Consider the following 17,265-nt stretch of genomic DNA (forward strand, 5'->3'; position numbering starts at 1 on the left):
CCCGTCTGTCCGTCTGTTCGTGCATCCGTTTGAACGTCCATCTAGTGAACACTCCAAGTACCGCCATCTCCCATCTCGCAGCCCCTAGCAGCACATACCCGCTATAGAGTGGGTACGTGCCACAGGGGCGGCTACACACACACACACACACACACACACACACACATACATACGGAGGAGCGATAGACCCACGCCATAAAGACCTTTGCCGCTAAAAAATTTGAATTTGGCAGATCCCACGTTCTTATCGACGTTATGCGAAGCATGGGGGGGGGGGAGGTGACCGTGTTGCAACTTTTTTGAGTGACACGTCAATATATATACATATATATACATATATATATATATATATATATATATATATATATATATATATATATATATATATATATATATATATATATATATATATATTGTAATGAATTAATGAATCTAAATAACGGACGCTCTGCTGGCAATGAAGACGACGACGATGATCGGTGGCTGCAGTGGTAGCTCGCGCACGCCGTTCGCCATTAGCCAGACCTGCCTGTTAAAGCTCATTTTGCCAAGCTGCGTCTGAACGTTTCTCGACGTACAACACCTCTATTTTAAGTGGTGGAGGTGCCGGGGTTCCCATCAACCTGGAACTTCGCAATCGGACGCTACCCTCACCGTTCACCATGACTGCTCCTGGCCCTTCTCAAGCTGCCTTACCAACGACAGTCTACTGTACTGGTGTGCCTCGGCAACGCGACCCACCAATTTTTCGCGGCAACGACGAACAAGACGTCGAGGACTGGCTCGTCGAGTACGAAATCGTAAGCGCTTCCAACAAGTGGAACGCCTGCGACCAGCTCACAAACGTGCGCTTTTACCTCGATGATGTGGCCAGCCTCTGGTTCAAGAACCACGAAGGCGAAATCACAACCTGGTCCGCCTTCAAGACCACCATCGCCGCGGTCTTCGGTCGTCCCGCCGTGCGCCGGCTTCGCGCGGAACAGCGTCTCCGTAGTCGAATCCAGCGCAGGGACGAGACCTTTACAAGTTACATTGAAGATGTCTTGTCTCTTTGCAAGCGCGTCGATGAATCTCTAACCGAACGCGACAAAATCAAAGGAGTTGACGACGATACCTTCCAGATGCTCGTCGCTAGGAATCCACAGACCATCACCGATGTTGTCCAGCTCTGTCAGGAGTACGACGAGTTGCGTAAGCAGCGTGTCTCGACGCGCAGGGCCGCTGAAGATACGGCTGAAGTTTCCGCCCTCGTGCACGATGTCGCTGCTGATCACACCGCCTTACTGCCCCACATCAAACAGTTCATTCGTGAAGAAGTTGCGCGTCAGCTTTCTCTTGTGGCCGAAGCATCCGCGCCAGTGACATCGTTAGACCCACGTCTACGCCAGGTCATTGAGACACAGGTCACGCAGGCAGGTCTGGCTAATGGCGAACGGCGTGCGCGAGCTACCACTGCAGCCACCGATCATCGTCGTCGTCTTCATTGCCAGCAGAGCGTCCGTTATTTAGATTCATTAATTCATTACAATTACTAATATATATACTACTTATATATATATATATATATATATATTGCACGCACAGACGTTTGTTGAAGAGTTGCGAATGTTTATATAACCACCAGTTGTTTGCACTTGCGCTACGATGCCAACAGAAACATGAGTATTAGCAACACCAAATGATATGAAGCGCTGGTGCTCGCGAGGATGGTAGCTCTGGACACTGCTACATAAATCAACTTGCTACACAATCAATGCCACCTAACTAGAATTGACGTTAAGCCGACGTGATGGCTGTATCACACGAGTACATATGTAATGTCTATAAAATTGGATAGCCAGTGCTGCAATCGTAATTGAAGTTTCACAAACATTAGGGTCTATTTGAAAAGCAGTTCCGGGACCTGGCGTGGCTCTGTGGTAGAATGCTTGATTGCCACGAAGAATGCCTGGGTTTTATTCCTGTTGGGAAGCTGACATTTAATATTTGCATTCGTCAGGTCAAAACTGCCGACGTCACGTTTTTCTTGATGCTCATGCGTTAAAATTTCCCCTATGTGTTCTCGTCGTTCCTGGGTAGATACAAACTGTCGATCACCTGTGGCACATACCCGCGGGTGGGTATGTGCCACTGTCTGGCGGGAAGTGGTTGACGACGTACGCGGCGGGATTGTCAGATTATCCGTGTATTAACGAGCGCTTCATATTCGCGAAACCATCTTACCCTCCCCTACTAATAGTTTTGGTTCACGTCAAGTTAAGGGGATGAGCACGAAAGAACCCAGACGCAAGTAGCTAGATAGATATATACGTATATAGACGCCAAAAGTGCTTGCAGTTCAGAAAGAAATGCTCCGAATTAATAAAAAGTTGCATGGAGTGACGTGGTTTTGTTGCGCCTATACGCCTGTAATTTACAAACGATGGGCGTATACACCTGAAATACACGGTCAGACATGAGACGAGACGCACGCAGCACAATCTTCAGCTTGGTTATTAAGGCTGCAGCCTTAGATGCCTCATGAAACGTGAAAATTGACCGTCGCGATCCCGCGACATTGGTGTTAATGCGAGTGACGTGAAAAAAGAGTGGTTGTCTTGCGAAGATGTCCCCGCATGACGTAACCTTGCGGTTACAGATCGCGAAAGTTTGTGACGTTACGACGGCGTCATTGTGATGTCACATGATGGTGTCATCACGTGACATTGTCCATTGGTGAAAGCAGGACTGATCATGGAGGCATTGCACTACCACTTGAGGCACGTGAGGCTGGCGATGCCCCCGATCTTAGAGGCAGTGCGAAAACACTTTATGTGCAGAAAGCTTCTGGAGGAGCGCTCGGATGGATTGATGCGTCGACTGAACAGAAAATAAAAATAAAGACGGCTTTAACTTTCTAGTCGTCTCAGGCGAACGCGTAAGAAGGGCATAGAGTTTCCTAAAATTAACTAGAGATGACTCTGGCGCTGACATCAATCAGCGACCATGGGAATGATTGGTAGTACACGGATTTGCCTAGTCTTTGTACTTGTTGGCCTCGGATCGCAATTGAGGCTTCGTTCATTGCTGTGTTCCTGTTTTGTTTAAAAAAACTAACCCTTTTGGACTTTGTCACCGGATTTGAAATGGTAAGCTTAATAGATTAGGATGCTGTAGTGTAACTGCTGAAAATTTGCTGACTTGTGTTTCGTGGCAAAACATCTTCGAGCCGCTCGAACGTAAACGGAGCCAGAAGTACGAAGATTAGACAAATCTATGTACTATGCCCATCATCCCCATGGTCGCTGCAATGCCGTGCCTTGCCACCCCCGTAGACACCAGGGCCACAGAGTTCGCTCTAGTGTATTCATAGGGAACTATGTGTAAGGGACCCTCCAAGTTTTACTTTTTTTTTTTTTGGAATTGACGGGAGCATCACTTGTGTACGCGGAAACTCGTTAGACAAGGCACGTGAATTATAATCACCGGTTGCTCAAGAACTGAAATTCTTTCTCGGATAACGCACCAGAATTTATACTAGCGCAGTATTCTGCTCGCTCGCAAATCAATTTCGCTTCTATCATAAGCCTTGCCTATTGATTACAGCCGCAAGAATGGTTCTAACGGTCATCTTGCAACTTACTGCCTACAGTGCTAATGCACCTCAAAATTTGCATGTGCATATCTTCATATCTCGCAACCGCAACAGGGCGGAAAGACTCTTAGTAGAAGCCAAATGGATCTGGAAATGAGCAGGTGTATCAGTGTCGCCTCCCGTGCATTATACGAGAAAGGAACGTAGTTCATGAAGTACCGGCTAGTGACGGCAAAGCGCATCTCTTTCGCGTGCTTCAGCATATACAAGAAATGCCACCATCTTTTTTTAATAAAGGAGTTGAAGGTGGGGGTGGTCGTGCGCGCCTCATCTCTGTCTGCGTCTTTGAAGCGAGACCTCTTCGATATAAAGGACCAACTATAGCTTAGCTGAGTCCATTGACTAACTTTGTCATGTGCTTCTCATAGCTAAGACTGCGCACTTTAGGAAACAAACAAGAACTTGTCTTGCTTATGTAGATAATCTTGAAGTCGAGAAAGCACAACAAAAACACTAGGCATGTGTTACGTTAAACAAACGTCAGTGAATATATGTTATTGAATTTTTTTTCGATTTTGTGCTCCTCGCAAGTTAGTTTCATTCGCCTTTGCACGCGAATCCACGTGCAAAGGTCCGCATACAGTCATGTAACATTACCACAGTCCACATCCCTTACACACCACCGTGTACACGGCTTCATCAAGTATATAAGGCTCACGGGACGGCTTTATGCTCTTCAATAGTGAAGTACCAGGTGCACTGAATCGTTAACCACTTGTTCTAAACAAATGATGGTCATTGTTCGTTTTCCTTCATTTTTATGGCGCTTTTTGTCCAAGCATGACCCGTGCACCACGAAAATTCACGAATCATCATCCTGAACCCCAGACGCCCACGGTCAAGCAAATATCAGCTTTTTTTTAGTTAGTGTTTATGATCCCAGAGTTAACAGGTGCTAGTTTCGGTCTTGCATAGTGCAATGATCATTCTGTGCGATGTTTGTGTGTTGTTCATTGAATGTCGTGACTTGTGAAAGTAGACCTGGAGAGGTGAAGGAAGGCAGAGAAGAAAAGCCACTAATACTCCTTTTGTGTCGGGCTCTGGGCAGTGAGACGCTTAATTGCCTTATCATTCTTGCAGCATCAGATCATTACACGCTTCAGTTTTTACGGATAAATTCGAGTACGTGGAGCCAGGGAACGTAGAGCCTGCATGCAACTTTGCCAAATTCACGTCTTCTGCGCTCTTTCTAAAGTGCAAAATCAAACAGCTATTGCTATATACACGCGAGGTCAGTATTCCTGGCTGATCTGTATCACACTTCCATTTCCAGACTATTCTTTCTCGCAGTGCTGCAACTTCGTAGGATGTGCCGAACCATTTGCATATTCCAACCAAGCACTGTTTAACGCTGCGCAGCGTGTGTGTTAGCGGAATTTCATGCCCGCATTACCATAGTTCACGTGCCCGGTGCCAGCACGATAACGCAATAGTAGCTTATCTTCCTCTGACACGCACATTCTTCAGAGTTTAAATAGCACAGATTTTCAATGTTTAAGCGGGAAACACTCGTTCACTATAGTTGCCTGTGAACTAACTTCAGTGGTGCTTGACTGTTGATTTGTACATAGCGACATCGAATTCCCGTGGTGATTTTGACGTCTGAATTGAGGTTTATTGTCAGAGGCCCGTGCGCTAAGATTTAGGCGCAAGAACCCCACGTGGTCGAACTTTCCGGAGCCCGCTGCTACGGCGTTTCCCATAATCATGTCGTGCTTTTGGGACGTAAAGCTCTAAATATTATTATTATAAACTTCAGTGGTTGTAACGTGCTTATGTGCGCACGTCCCAGACGCTGAAAAGTGCGAACACTTTCATTACGCCCAAAATAGAAGAAGGTCTTGTTACACTTTAGGAGGCGTAACGAAAAATATCGCCTTATCTCCTATGATGGATGATACGTCTCATTCTTCGGCTACGCACGAGCTATCGACTCGAAAACCAGCGCGGGTGACACTCGAAGCGGAATATGGAGCCCCCAAGGCACGATATCGCTATATTCGACTGAGCAGCCGAGATATAGCAACGGGGCCATCTCGACCACAAACACTCGGCTGACTCTGGTCGCGACCAACGGAAATATCGCTCGAGCATAACCGCGTGTATTCGCGTGTTTTCTTTGGCGCGTTTTCGTCCTTGATGTCGCAGCGTCCGGAGACGAAGAACTCCCCCCCGTCCAGACTCCGCAGGAGACCACTGCTGACGAAAGATTCCTCACGGAGAAGGAAAGCTTGTTTTCTCCACCTCCCACGTGTTCGATCTCTTACGTGAAATGCTTCTGAGAGCGCGATGGTTCTTGCCTTACATCTGTAGTGAGAGGAAGGGACAAGAGACGTTTGCCAAGCGACGAAGAAGACTGTTTATCGAGACTTTTCTTGCCGTTTCACTGAATTTCATGGAATCGAAAATACGCAACCAGTAAGGGTGCCTTTTTTGTCATTCCCTCTTCAATGTACTCGGTGACGTGCAGGTCGAAATTTCGGGAGCACTTGAAATCACATCGTTGTTTCTGGAAGTAAAACCTCGAAAGTTGTCAACAATGTATTTTTTACCGGACCTTTTATTGCGACTTATTGTGAATGAAAGCAGCAGTGAAAGAAGCTAGGAACAATGACCAGTGCGGTAAACCACAGGTTAGCCTGTAATTATGGCGTGGCGGCCATTACCAATACTATAACTACAATTGCGACTAACTACTGCTACTGTTACTCCAAATATATTAAGACTGTAGCAGCAGTAGTAAGCAGCAGCATCGGCAGCATAGAAGTAGGAGTAGGAATTCTCGCTGCAGAAGAATTTTTATGGCAAGAGTGTCTTCCACCTCCTGGTGAAATTTCAGCGCGCACACTAGACAGTGACGTATACTATAATGTAGGACACAAACGAGCGCTTTGTTACACACTGCATCCATGCAGCGTCCTCGTCTTACATGCGTGCTGACATTTAGCCATCAATAGTATCCGCCTAGCCCGGCTGTCAGTTCTACCGCAAAAGTGACTGCCACCTCCAGTGTTTATCGAAAAGGTCCCGACAAAAGGACCAGTGCTCAACGATCCCCTCCTGAAAGCGCGCCTTCTTCCCAATCGCTCCCGTGTCCCCTTTCAATCGACAGCGCCATAAACTGCCATCTTCCGCGACTTCGTGCGCAACCGCCGCCGCTACTGTATGCCACTGCCCGCCACCGTAGCGTCGCCGGCTGGCTGGCCGCTTCTTCGGCAGCCGTGCGCTCTCTGCCGGGCGTCCCTCGGACGACGGGCGGGATTCCTCCCGCTCCTCTGCATCCGCACGGCGGTGCCGTATCCGAGCGGCCCCTTCGCGCCGCCTTTCAGTCGGTGCGCGCGCTCCAAGGGGCGCAGCTCGAGTTTCGAGGTCCACCGGCGACAGCGCACAGCTGCGAGCGCTCAGGCCAAGCGACACTTCCCGGTTTCCTTCCTCGGCCTCTGGGTCAAGGGAGCATGCTGAGATAGCGATGACGTCGTAGGGGTCGAAGAAGAGACGAGAAAAAAAAATTAAGGAAAAGGGTGTGCCAAAGTTTGTTACTTCTCTCTTTTTTTTTTTTCCTTTCCTTCGTTCGGCTTTCCTCGCTAGTCGTCGATCTCCTTGAGAACAGTACACCACCGTCGTATCGCCCCTCCTCTCCGGGCACGTGCGTAGATGTGCTCGTGTGGTGCTGCGTTCCCGTGACTACCGCGTCGAACAAGTTTCATTTCCCTCCCGTTCGGAAAGGGAGGGGACACCGGCAGTCCTCAGAAGGGAAGATCGCCTCACCGACGTTGGTCAGTGCCGGCTGTGGCTTCGCTTTTTGTGACTCCTAACCGTGCCTCTCGTGCGGAAAGCACTCGTCGACGCCAAAATCAAGTGGACAGGATAAGAGTGCGTGCGCACAATAGAGGCCCGCGCGAGTGTTGTCTAGTCGTCCCAGGACTACTACGTACGCCCTGACTGCTAGCTCCAGTCGACGCATTGTTTTCGTGCTTCCTCGCTCGGCGAGCTGAGGTGCGCCTCTCAGTGTCCTTCGATGTCGTCCCCGAGGGACAAGTGGCTATAACGGTTCACAAAGGTGGGTGCTCTCTTTAGTTGCGTCTCAGTTACGTCCGTGGCTTGTTTGCGTCCTTTACGAGTCTGTCTGCGTCAAAACAGCTTTGCCGAATGTCAGATGTGGCGCTAAAAGGGCAGAGTGTGGAAATAATTGGTACTGACGTAATGTGAGACATAACCAAATTGTGCACTGGAAGTGTTTGTGCTCATCCTCTTTTTTTTTTCCTTGCCTAATTCCTCCATCTTCTTGTGCACTGTTTCATTCACACCTCAAGTGAGCCACATGTGGCATAAGCTTCCATTTGGGAGATTTCGTGTGCTGCATGTGAAGCGAGAATCTTTGGTTTCATTTTAACCGTAAATAAATTACTCGGCAGTAAACTATGCATGGACACTGCTCACTGTCCTTAGAGCGGTTAAAAAAAATAAGATAAAAACAGGGAAGTAGTTGTATGGTGACAGAGGACGTTTTCGTCACTCATTAAATATTATGTACTAGTCAAGTGGGACACTGAAGTGTCGTCTGTTAGAATCGTTGACGAATCAGAAAAAAAATGACATATAAAAAGTGAATGTCACAAAAAAAGGGGTGTTAAAAGACGCAGTTAATATATGGCCACAATATCCCGGAATGAGATAATGAAAATAGAGATGCTATACATTAAAACATTCGTTAGTTGTTCTCTTTTAGACGATTTATTGATATGCAACGCTTCAAGCTGCTGAGTTTGCATTCTGCTTCGCCGGCACGTCTTATTCTCTACTGCGAAGTGAACAGATTGAGTTTTTCTATATTCAGATTTTGTTTCAAATTCAAAAGCGTTTCTTAGCCTCATAGATGACACAGACACATTTATGGCTATAAAAAGATTATAGCGTATGATAGCGAGTCGTGACTGTGCATACGCCTAGGTAAAAGTGCCGTTAAAAGCACTCTAATAATTCTGACCACCCGATATGCTCAGATTTATCTGACAAGTGAAACTGACGGTGACAGCTATAAAAACTTAGGTGGTCGAAATTTCCGGAGCCATCCACTACGGCGTCTCTCATAATCATACGGAGGTTTTGGGACGTTAAACCCCAGATATCAATCAATCAATCAGCTCCAAAAACTTACTTCGTGTCTTCTCTTTCAGTTATCATCGATTTTTTTTACTTGCAATCAAAAGTCGGAACACAAAAGGCCTGTATTCGTTCCTATTTACTACTTTATTTTACCCTTTGAACGCGAAGGTGTGTTGGTCATAGCTCCATAAAATGCCGTTCATGAAGTCGTAAAAGTTTTCGCATAAATTATTTTGAACGTTAATGACTTCTATTTAAGTATATTTCCAAAACCAATAAATTCACGGGGCCAGTATTTATTTATTTGATAATTTATTTATTCGTCTTCTCAAACGGTCGTTAATTTTGCGAGGGTGAACACGTCTCTATGGCATGTGTATATACTTCCTTGCTTGCACAAACTGAGCATAGTGAATGAGCCTGTAAGCGTCGAAGGAGTTTAGTTGCTACTAAACACCAGTAATGTTTCAGTAACCTATCGATTGCAAACGTGGTTTCTTGCAGCCTCGATAGAATCAGAGGTGATACAGGCTTTACTACACCTTGCCTGGTTTTTACTAAGAAGCAGGACAAAGCGTCGATGTCATGAGATAACGTGTTCATGCCACGTCGCATGTCACGACGACGTCACAAATCTTTGCGATCTGGGACGTCGTGATGACGTTGGCACGTGATCACAGTTTGACCACTCGCCTTCACGTCACCGCCGGACAATTTCAGCTTTAGATGAGGCATTTAGGCCTTTCACCTTAGTAGTCATTATATTGATCAGGCTAAAGCTAATTTCATAGCTTTTCATCTTTGTAAACAGAGGCTCAGTGTGCGGTAGGGTAGCATAGGGGCTTTTTTCTAGACTGGTTAATATCCCTGTCTTTCCTTTCTCTGCTGTTTCTTCCTGCTTTGCACCTTGCATTCTTTTTACCGCTCGGCACTGAACTATCGAATGCGTAGTGTCCTCATCGGCGCTTAATTTTTGACCGCGTGATGCCAGCGAGGAGTTTTTTCCTCGCTGGCATCATTGCGGCTTTTCTGTGCCCACTCATATTCTTTAAACAGCGCAAGGGTTAACTTCCTTTACTCATAGTTGAATTTGGCAGCCCGCCATCCAGTCACACCTGAAAACGACGCAATAAGCCCAAGTGAACAGAACAACCGGGAACTAGCAACTGTTTATTTCAGGAAATCGCAATGAAAGAGAGGGAGAGCGATAATAATCTTTATAGAAGTTCCTGGAGCTGTTAGCCATGTTCATCACCTGGCTTGCTACACCAAATGTAGGGTGATGAGTTTGATGATCTGATTACTGTGATGGTCATATGAGCCCGTGAGTAGAACATAAAATCACAAACATACATATTATGCACAAAACAGACATTCACAAACATTATTTAAGTAGAGTGTTTTTCAATAACACCGACAGTGCTTTTGTGTCGCGTCGCACAACCACCGTCTTGCTACCGTCAGAGAAGGTGCCGCAGCTCCAATCTCAAGCTGCGTCACACTTTAAAATTGCAACGAATATATGCACAATACAAGGAGTAGAGAATGATCACCGTATATGCATGAATAAAATTCAGTGTAGAAGCATGAAGTTTTTCTTGCACATGTGTGACATTTGTTGTTGTTTTTTTTTTCATTTTATTGGGCATATATTTGTCTGCATGTATATTGTGTCACCATAGTGATATAGCCGGTTCCAACAGTCTGAAAATTGTTATTTTTAAATGGTTCTTCGCTCTACATAATAAAGTACGAGTGGTAGATCGTTTGCGACTACTTACTAATCTAAACACACAATTAGAAGAAACTGAACTTGGAAGTAAGTGTATGGCCCACGGGACTGCTTAATCTACTCCCATAGTAAAGTACGAAGTACTCTAAATATTTTAACACTTGTTCTAAACACAGCTTTTTGTACTGAAATCTGCACTTAGATGCGGCGTTATGAATAGGTATGCGTTACCGTGGCCTCCGCGATTATCTCCGGCAACACGATGCAGCAACGGCGCGTCACTGAGGCCGATCTCGGGGGCCATGGCATTACTTTCGGCCGTAAATGCATCGAATTTCACAGGAGCACTAAACTGTAGTGCTGCTTGGGTAAGAATAAAGCGAAACGACGCACATGGATATGAGGAGTTGGAAGAAAACTCTGATGGTTGATGAGAGCCAGTGCTTAATTAATGCTGTGTCGTTTTTTGTTTGTTCATGTGTTGAGCCTCTGGTGTTCTGCGTATACCAGTGAGACGCTTCAAGGTGTCACAAACGCCATGCGTGATTTACTTTTACCACACCTGAGCTGCAGGTACCTGCGTTTCATCTGCCACAACAGTTTAAGTATGTATACATATTTGTACGTACAATTCTTGTCTATTAGTTCTCACAGCATATTGTTTCGTTTTTTCTCGACAATGTTTTACGTATTTTGCGTTTCTCTTGGTACATGTCGATTTGCGCATCAACAGACATTGATAGAGTTTGTGTCTGACGCTTTGACGAAGTGAACCTTCGTGCTTTTTAACGCGATGGTGTTAAATTTCTTGTTTCGCCGAAATTACGGTGTTGGCGGCGATGGTTGTGTGCGCGATATTGGTGCTATTCGCGAGTGAAAATTTGAGATAACTGCGAATAAATAAATCGGTCCGAATGAAAATCGGACGGAATAAGACTCATTGGTGGCAAGCAGGTGTTCTACTACAAATCCACTCCAGTTTGTTTTTGTTTTTCATTTTGTGGAGGAGTGCCTACAGTGTTTGAGATGCTTCATAAAAACACGCCTTAAGATCGTCATGCGTTTGCAGGACTCTCCTTAACGCGTGGAATATTGTGTGCCGCAATCATAGAATCGCGCCAGTCGTCAGAACATAATGAATGGTTCAACGAGTGCTTGAATTGAAGTATCCCACCCATTGAAAAGTGTGCAGGTGCGCGTGGCACCTTACGGACGCGTAGTAGCTACTTCGCCAGCTTGGAAAATTAAGGAAGAGTTACGGCGTAAAGGGCTCTTCACAACTTCTCTTGGATAGTTGTAAACGGCCAACTTTACGCCGGCGGACGTTCCTTTCTCTTCGGCATGGTCAAAGACGATGCACACGATCACGTGATCTGCTCTTGAAGGCGTAGCTCAAACGTGCTCCATGTGCTAGCCAGTAACGGTACGGGATTGAGTCTGGAGTGTGTGTTACAACCGAAACAGTCGTGTAGGCTCTTGTCTGCGAACAAGCGTGCTGCTTGGCTTGGTTCTTTGTCGTTAAAGAAGAGTAAACAACAAAATGGCCCCATATCTGCATGTTAATCTGCAAATGTTGTCGAAAGACGATACTCTTGCGTGTGGAGAGAATGAACACAGCATTTATTTGATGTTCTGCGCAAGAAAATTGGTTAATGGTATTCTGGGGGCGCTACGTTAGGGTGCCTCGAGCGTGCAGCGGAGGCGAACGAGCGCATTTAGTCACGTCACACGTGAGACATGAGCGCCATCTGGCAGTTTTCTTGGAAAACGAAACGCGCGGCTCTGAGACGGGCGTGCACGCCCGTCTCAGAGGTGATAACGTGTACAACGCAAGGCGATGGGTAGGTGCCACCACTGTGTCGTCTTAGCAAAGCGTCGGAAACACTCGCCTTTTCGTGCAAGCGTTGCATCGTCACTGCGGCGTGATAATTACTTGTGTATGCCTTTTCTAGACGCACTTACAGAATATATACCTATTACGGTGTCTCAAATATGCGCAATAATTGGTTTTTAATTGACAATCGCACAAGTATGAACGCTGAATCTTGAGCAACATTGGTGGGCGCTGCGTATGGGGTCGGCCGTTTGGGGTGTCGGCTGCTGCCGTTTAGAGTACCCGGAACCGCAAAGAGCTGACAGACAAATGTACAGACAGACAGACAGACAGACAGACAGACAGACAGACAGACAGACAGACAGACAGACAGACAGACAGACAGACAGACAGACAGACAGCCAGACAGACAGACAGACAGACAGACAGACAGACAGACAGACAGACAGACAGACAGACAGACAGACAGACAGACCAAAATTTTTGCATCGAAGGTCCCCAAGAAAGACTACCGTCTTTAAAAGTAGCAAATGAAGTTTTAGTTTTTACCGACCGGTGGAATCGCTCCCCGAAACAGCCGTCCCCTCGATATGCGACCAGCCTTCGCGGTAACGAGCCACCCAGAGCCATCAACGCGGCTCGACACATATCCCTAATCACCGGCTTCGTGCGACTGCGCGTGAAGCCTTGGCCGAACACCAGCTGTTTCCGACAACCGAGCTCTAATATATACCTTTGTCTTGTTTTCCTTTTTTTTTTCACTGTATCGTGATAATTTTCGCCGAAAGGGGTGAACATTTATAGCTGAAGTTACCCAAGCTATTCCTAGCCTTCCTGCGTTGCTTGTGACGACAGCTTAGGTGTCCTGCATCGGCAGGGTTAACGTATAGGTGATTGCTAGCGTACGCAGCTCCTGTTACCCGGGGTGATACCGTGGAATTCTGGGCAAATAATAGGTGTACGTATACGCAGCTTGAGTCGCCGAGAGCGCGTACAACGCGTGCTGACTCGAGCAGCTGGCGTCGCGCTTGGAAATGCGAGAGGTCGATGAATGGAGTGGTAAAAAGGGTCGGTATTCCTGTAAACTGTCGCGCGTTGCAGCGATTACCTCTGTAAGATGAGCCTGTGGCCCACCGGTTACATTAATGCTTGCGCCAGTCCTGTTGCTCTCCTGTCCGCATATATGTTTGGCGCCGTTTATTGCCATAGGCTAGTCGCTGGCATCCTGCAGCAGTACCGGGAACGTTGTGCTCGTTTGCCCTGAAATTTACAGTCAAGCAATCACGCTGACAAAAGGGGCATATGTTCAGCTATAATTACGTCGTAAACTGCAGACAGAGGGGGGGAGGATAGACAGGGAGGTTAACCAGATGAGATTTTCGGTTTGCTATCACGTACATGACAAGGGGGACGTAAAAGAACGGAAGAGCCAGTCAGGACACTGTATACGAAGTCGTGACATTAGCGCCGTCTAAGTACGCCACACCGAAATTGCCCGTGAACATTCACAATTTGACAGTCCGGTTTGTAGAAAAAAGCTGCAACAACGCCCTCACATCCCCTTCATGGCATTGTAGACCAGCGCGCTATTATTTTGTTGTCAGTGTGGAGGCAGCTGTCTGGCAGTCCTGGTGCACGCGTCTGAGAGGGCGGCTGTTTTCGAGCTTAAACGGGGACACTCACAGCAAGGGTGCGTTTGACTGCGCTCGTTCAGTTCACATTACGGGCTATCAGCTGTTCCAACATGTGAATCCGCATTTGAGAAGGTCATTCGAAGGCACAACGGACTGGCCTGTTAGTGTCACGTCCTATACACTGTATGAGTGATGACATAAAGCAGCAACACTATACAGTAAAAGGTCGTTGATTCGGATCTCACGGGACCGGAAAAAGTGTCCGAATTAATCAAATCCCGAATGGTTGAAAGCACATAAAAACGATAAACAAACGTCTAGTATGTCAATGCACTTAAGTTTATTTGACGGAAATAATATGCACAGAAGAAGTGTAAAAGCCGCAATTTTCGTTACTCGCGCCTTTTTTCGCAATGAGGCCGCGCCTTAAGACATCCGTGTATTAGCAAGCCGAAACGTGCTAACCTGAAGCGTCGTTAGCATCGTCACCATATAAGGTTCAAGATTATGACTGTAGACGGCGCCGCCGTGGTTCAATTGTCCACGAATGCCGTTCCCGCTCATCTAATTGCGCCGTACATTTACGGCGTTTCGCGCTCGGCGCGCTCCGAGAATCGTCCGAGGTAACCAGGCTGCTACCAAGTGTGACCCAATTACCAATATCTTTATGCAATTGATCAATTCTCAGACTGTCTGGGACCAGAGAATGCGCCCGACATAATCGAGTTTCTGATTTAACGGGTGTTCAATTAACGGGTTTTTACCGTATCTCTATATTGACGAAGCTAAGCAGGCATGCTCCTCATTCCACACATCTGCAGTCCTTGCTCTCTGTGAATTTATTGTATTTTACACTCTGCACTCTGCGTATCGCGGTAGCCACCTCGAGATCTCGAATCGTCTATGCATGTGATACCATTTGAAAAAAAAAAAAAACCTTTTGCTTACGCGTGATGTATTGTCAAACACGCCGCCTTACTAGAACGAAGGACGTTCTTTCCGCTGGTCTTATCCGACAACTGCACGATGAAAGTATGCCATCCGAGAATTCATAGGCTTAGCATACGCCCTCGTCGTTTTGCCATCAACGATATTCTTTAGGCGAATGAAAAACTTCTCAACTCGGGGTCTCGCTGGAGCCAAGGTTTCGACCAGGCACTTGTCTTCTTCGAGGCTGCATGCAGCCTCCTGCAGCTCCACCTACACGCTGTTTTGACAAATTGTTCATCCTTTTAAAGTTCTACCTTCCTCCGAACTTGTGCAATAATTTTAGAGGCGTTACGTCCGAAAACAATGATATCATTATGGGAGATACCGTATCGGAGGGCTTCGGAAATTTCGACCACTTGGGATTATTTAACATGCATTTAAATCTCACGCATTCGGCCCTCTAGCTATTTGCCTTCATTTAAATGCGGCCGTCACGGCCGGGATTCGACCTCGCGACCTTTGGGTCAGCAGTCGAGCACCATGAATAACCACCAGACCAACGTGCTGGGTCCACCGTCTTGATTTACTCTTATCGTTCGAATAGCTAGAATTCTGGGCAAGCGCATTTCAGAACCTCGACATTACCATATGGATGTATTATCACTGCAACGGAACGAGTCTCTGGTCACCTTCGTCGGGGAAAAGCCGAGAAAAGCACGAGTACGTTGCTTTGTGGGCCCGTATACTTAGTCCTACTGATTCGATAGAAATTTGTCAGGAGACAGGAAGACGACATGCTCTCACATCTGCTCGTATAACTATAGTTCTTTGTTCTCTTCGTACTGATTCGACACGTGCCGCCTATACTACCGAGCAAAGTAAGAACATGAGCCAAGCCCGTGCCTACGTAAACAGAACTCTAACTTGGGTCCAATATCAGAACTATACCGCAGCAAATGCCGTTAGCGACTACGTATGGCTGAAAGCTTCCACACTGCCGAGGCCATGCCGTCTGTATCAAGCTAAATATTTACGTATGCAAGACCCGTAGCCTAGCCGGCCTTCTTAGCCTGCTTCGTCTATTGAGTATATACACTTCAGCACAGTCAAACTACCATTACTTCCTGTTTGGGCCCTTCCGTGCCCTCGGTTATTTCCGCTTTGATAACCTCTGGCCGTTTTCCGCGTGTACCGGAAATACTTATCAGAGTCTGGTGTGTGATTGTGGCAACAAATACACTTCGCCATGCTGCAGTTTTTGTGTTATTAGCTATAGTTGTTATTGTAGCTTAGCATATGTTTGCGCTTTGATCTTCTTTGCAGGACGTAAATGTTGTTACCATATCATCTCCATATAATTTTTACAAAGCATGTTGGAGAGCTAGAGGTCACAATAACAAGAATCTATTTTTTTTCTCTTTTCACCTATATTCATATAGTTTGTTTACAGTTAATATGTTATTTATTTGCCTTCGTCTACTCAGAGGCATTGAGCAGGGGAGACAGCTTGAGGACGACGTGTTAAATTGTTCACAGTAATAAATAAAGAAATGTAATTGACAGAGTTAGCAGGAATCCGGAAACACAGAAGTTCAAGTTACTTCAAAAGAAATTTACAGATTGAAGAAATAAAAAAATCATGACAATAATACGTTTTCCGCAAGTACAATCTGAAAAAAAGAGTCGTGATTGCGAGACGTAAAACAAGTTCTTTCGGCAAAAAGTATCAAACAGTTATTGGATATGAAAAAAGTGAAACTATGAGGGCTCTCTTTTCTATGTTAAAAAAAGAATGATTAACACCAAGATGCAAGAAACCAAAGAAAGTATAGAGGGTGTAATTTTGTTGATTATAATGTAAATGTGAAGAAAGTGAACGAAAATGTAACTTGGCGGTGGTGCGGACTGAATCTGCGACCTTCTGTTAACGTTTACATCATCTACCTCTACAAATGACATCCCTTATACTTTCACTGGCCTTCTTTTTGTAAATGTTAATTACCAGTTTTCTTTAAAGAAGTATTTGGCAAAACTGCCCGTGTTCCAATTGTGCTCGCGCGTCTTTGAGTGGTCGTGACGAGCAGAGATATAAATTGGTTTCAGCAGATAGTTGCGGATATATGAATGACGGTTTTGAATAGAGAAGACATGGCAAAGAAATTAGAATCTGAAATTTGCTCTCTTCTCGTGATTAACGTTTCCCAGCCAGGCAAAGCCTTTGTCTCAACGACACTATTGAAAACGATTTCATTATTGGAGACGAAGCGGGCAGCCTATTTGCGAAGATTCTCCTATTATTGGTATCAAACTCTGCTGATTTTATTCCCAAATCATGAATGAGTTATCATAGAAGCCCACGACGCGATGGTCGGGCTTGGCCTGACTGTACCAATGT

General features: G+C 46.0%; 1 protein-coding gene across 3 annotated transcripts in view; it reads left to right on the plus strand.

Moving 5' to 3' along the window:
- LOC119159572 (adenylate cyclase type 5) overlaps positions 1-17,265 on the plus strand; it is a 258,967-nt gene that overhangs the window by 103,451 nt on the left and 138,251 nt on the right. Inside the window, exon 1 of one of the 3 annotated variants that reach the window (XM_075891502.1) lies at positions 7,360-7,694. The exons of the other annotated variants lie outside the window; for them this stretch is intronic. The gene's annotated coding sequence lies outside the window, so the exon portion shown is untranslated. Of the gene's footprint in view, positions 1-7,359; positions 7,695-17,265 lie in introns of those variants that run through there. 3 annotated transcript variants of the gene reach the window in all.

This window comes from Rhipicephalus microplus, chromosome 1 (genome assembly GCF_043290135.1).
Source record: "Rhipicephalus microplus isolate Deutch F79 chromosome 1, USDA_Rmic, whole genome shotgun sequence".
NCBI classification, from domain to species: domain Eukaryota; kingdom Metazoa; phylum Arthropoda; class Arachnida; order Ixodida; family Ixodidae; genus Rhipicephalus; species Rhipicephalus microplus.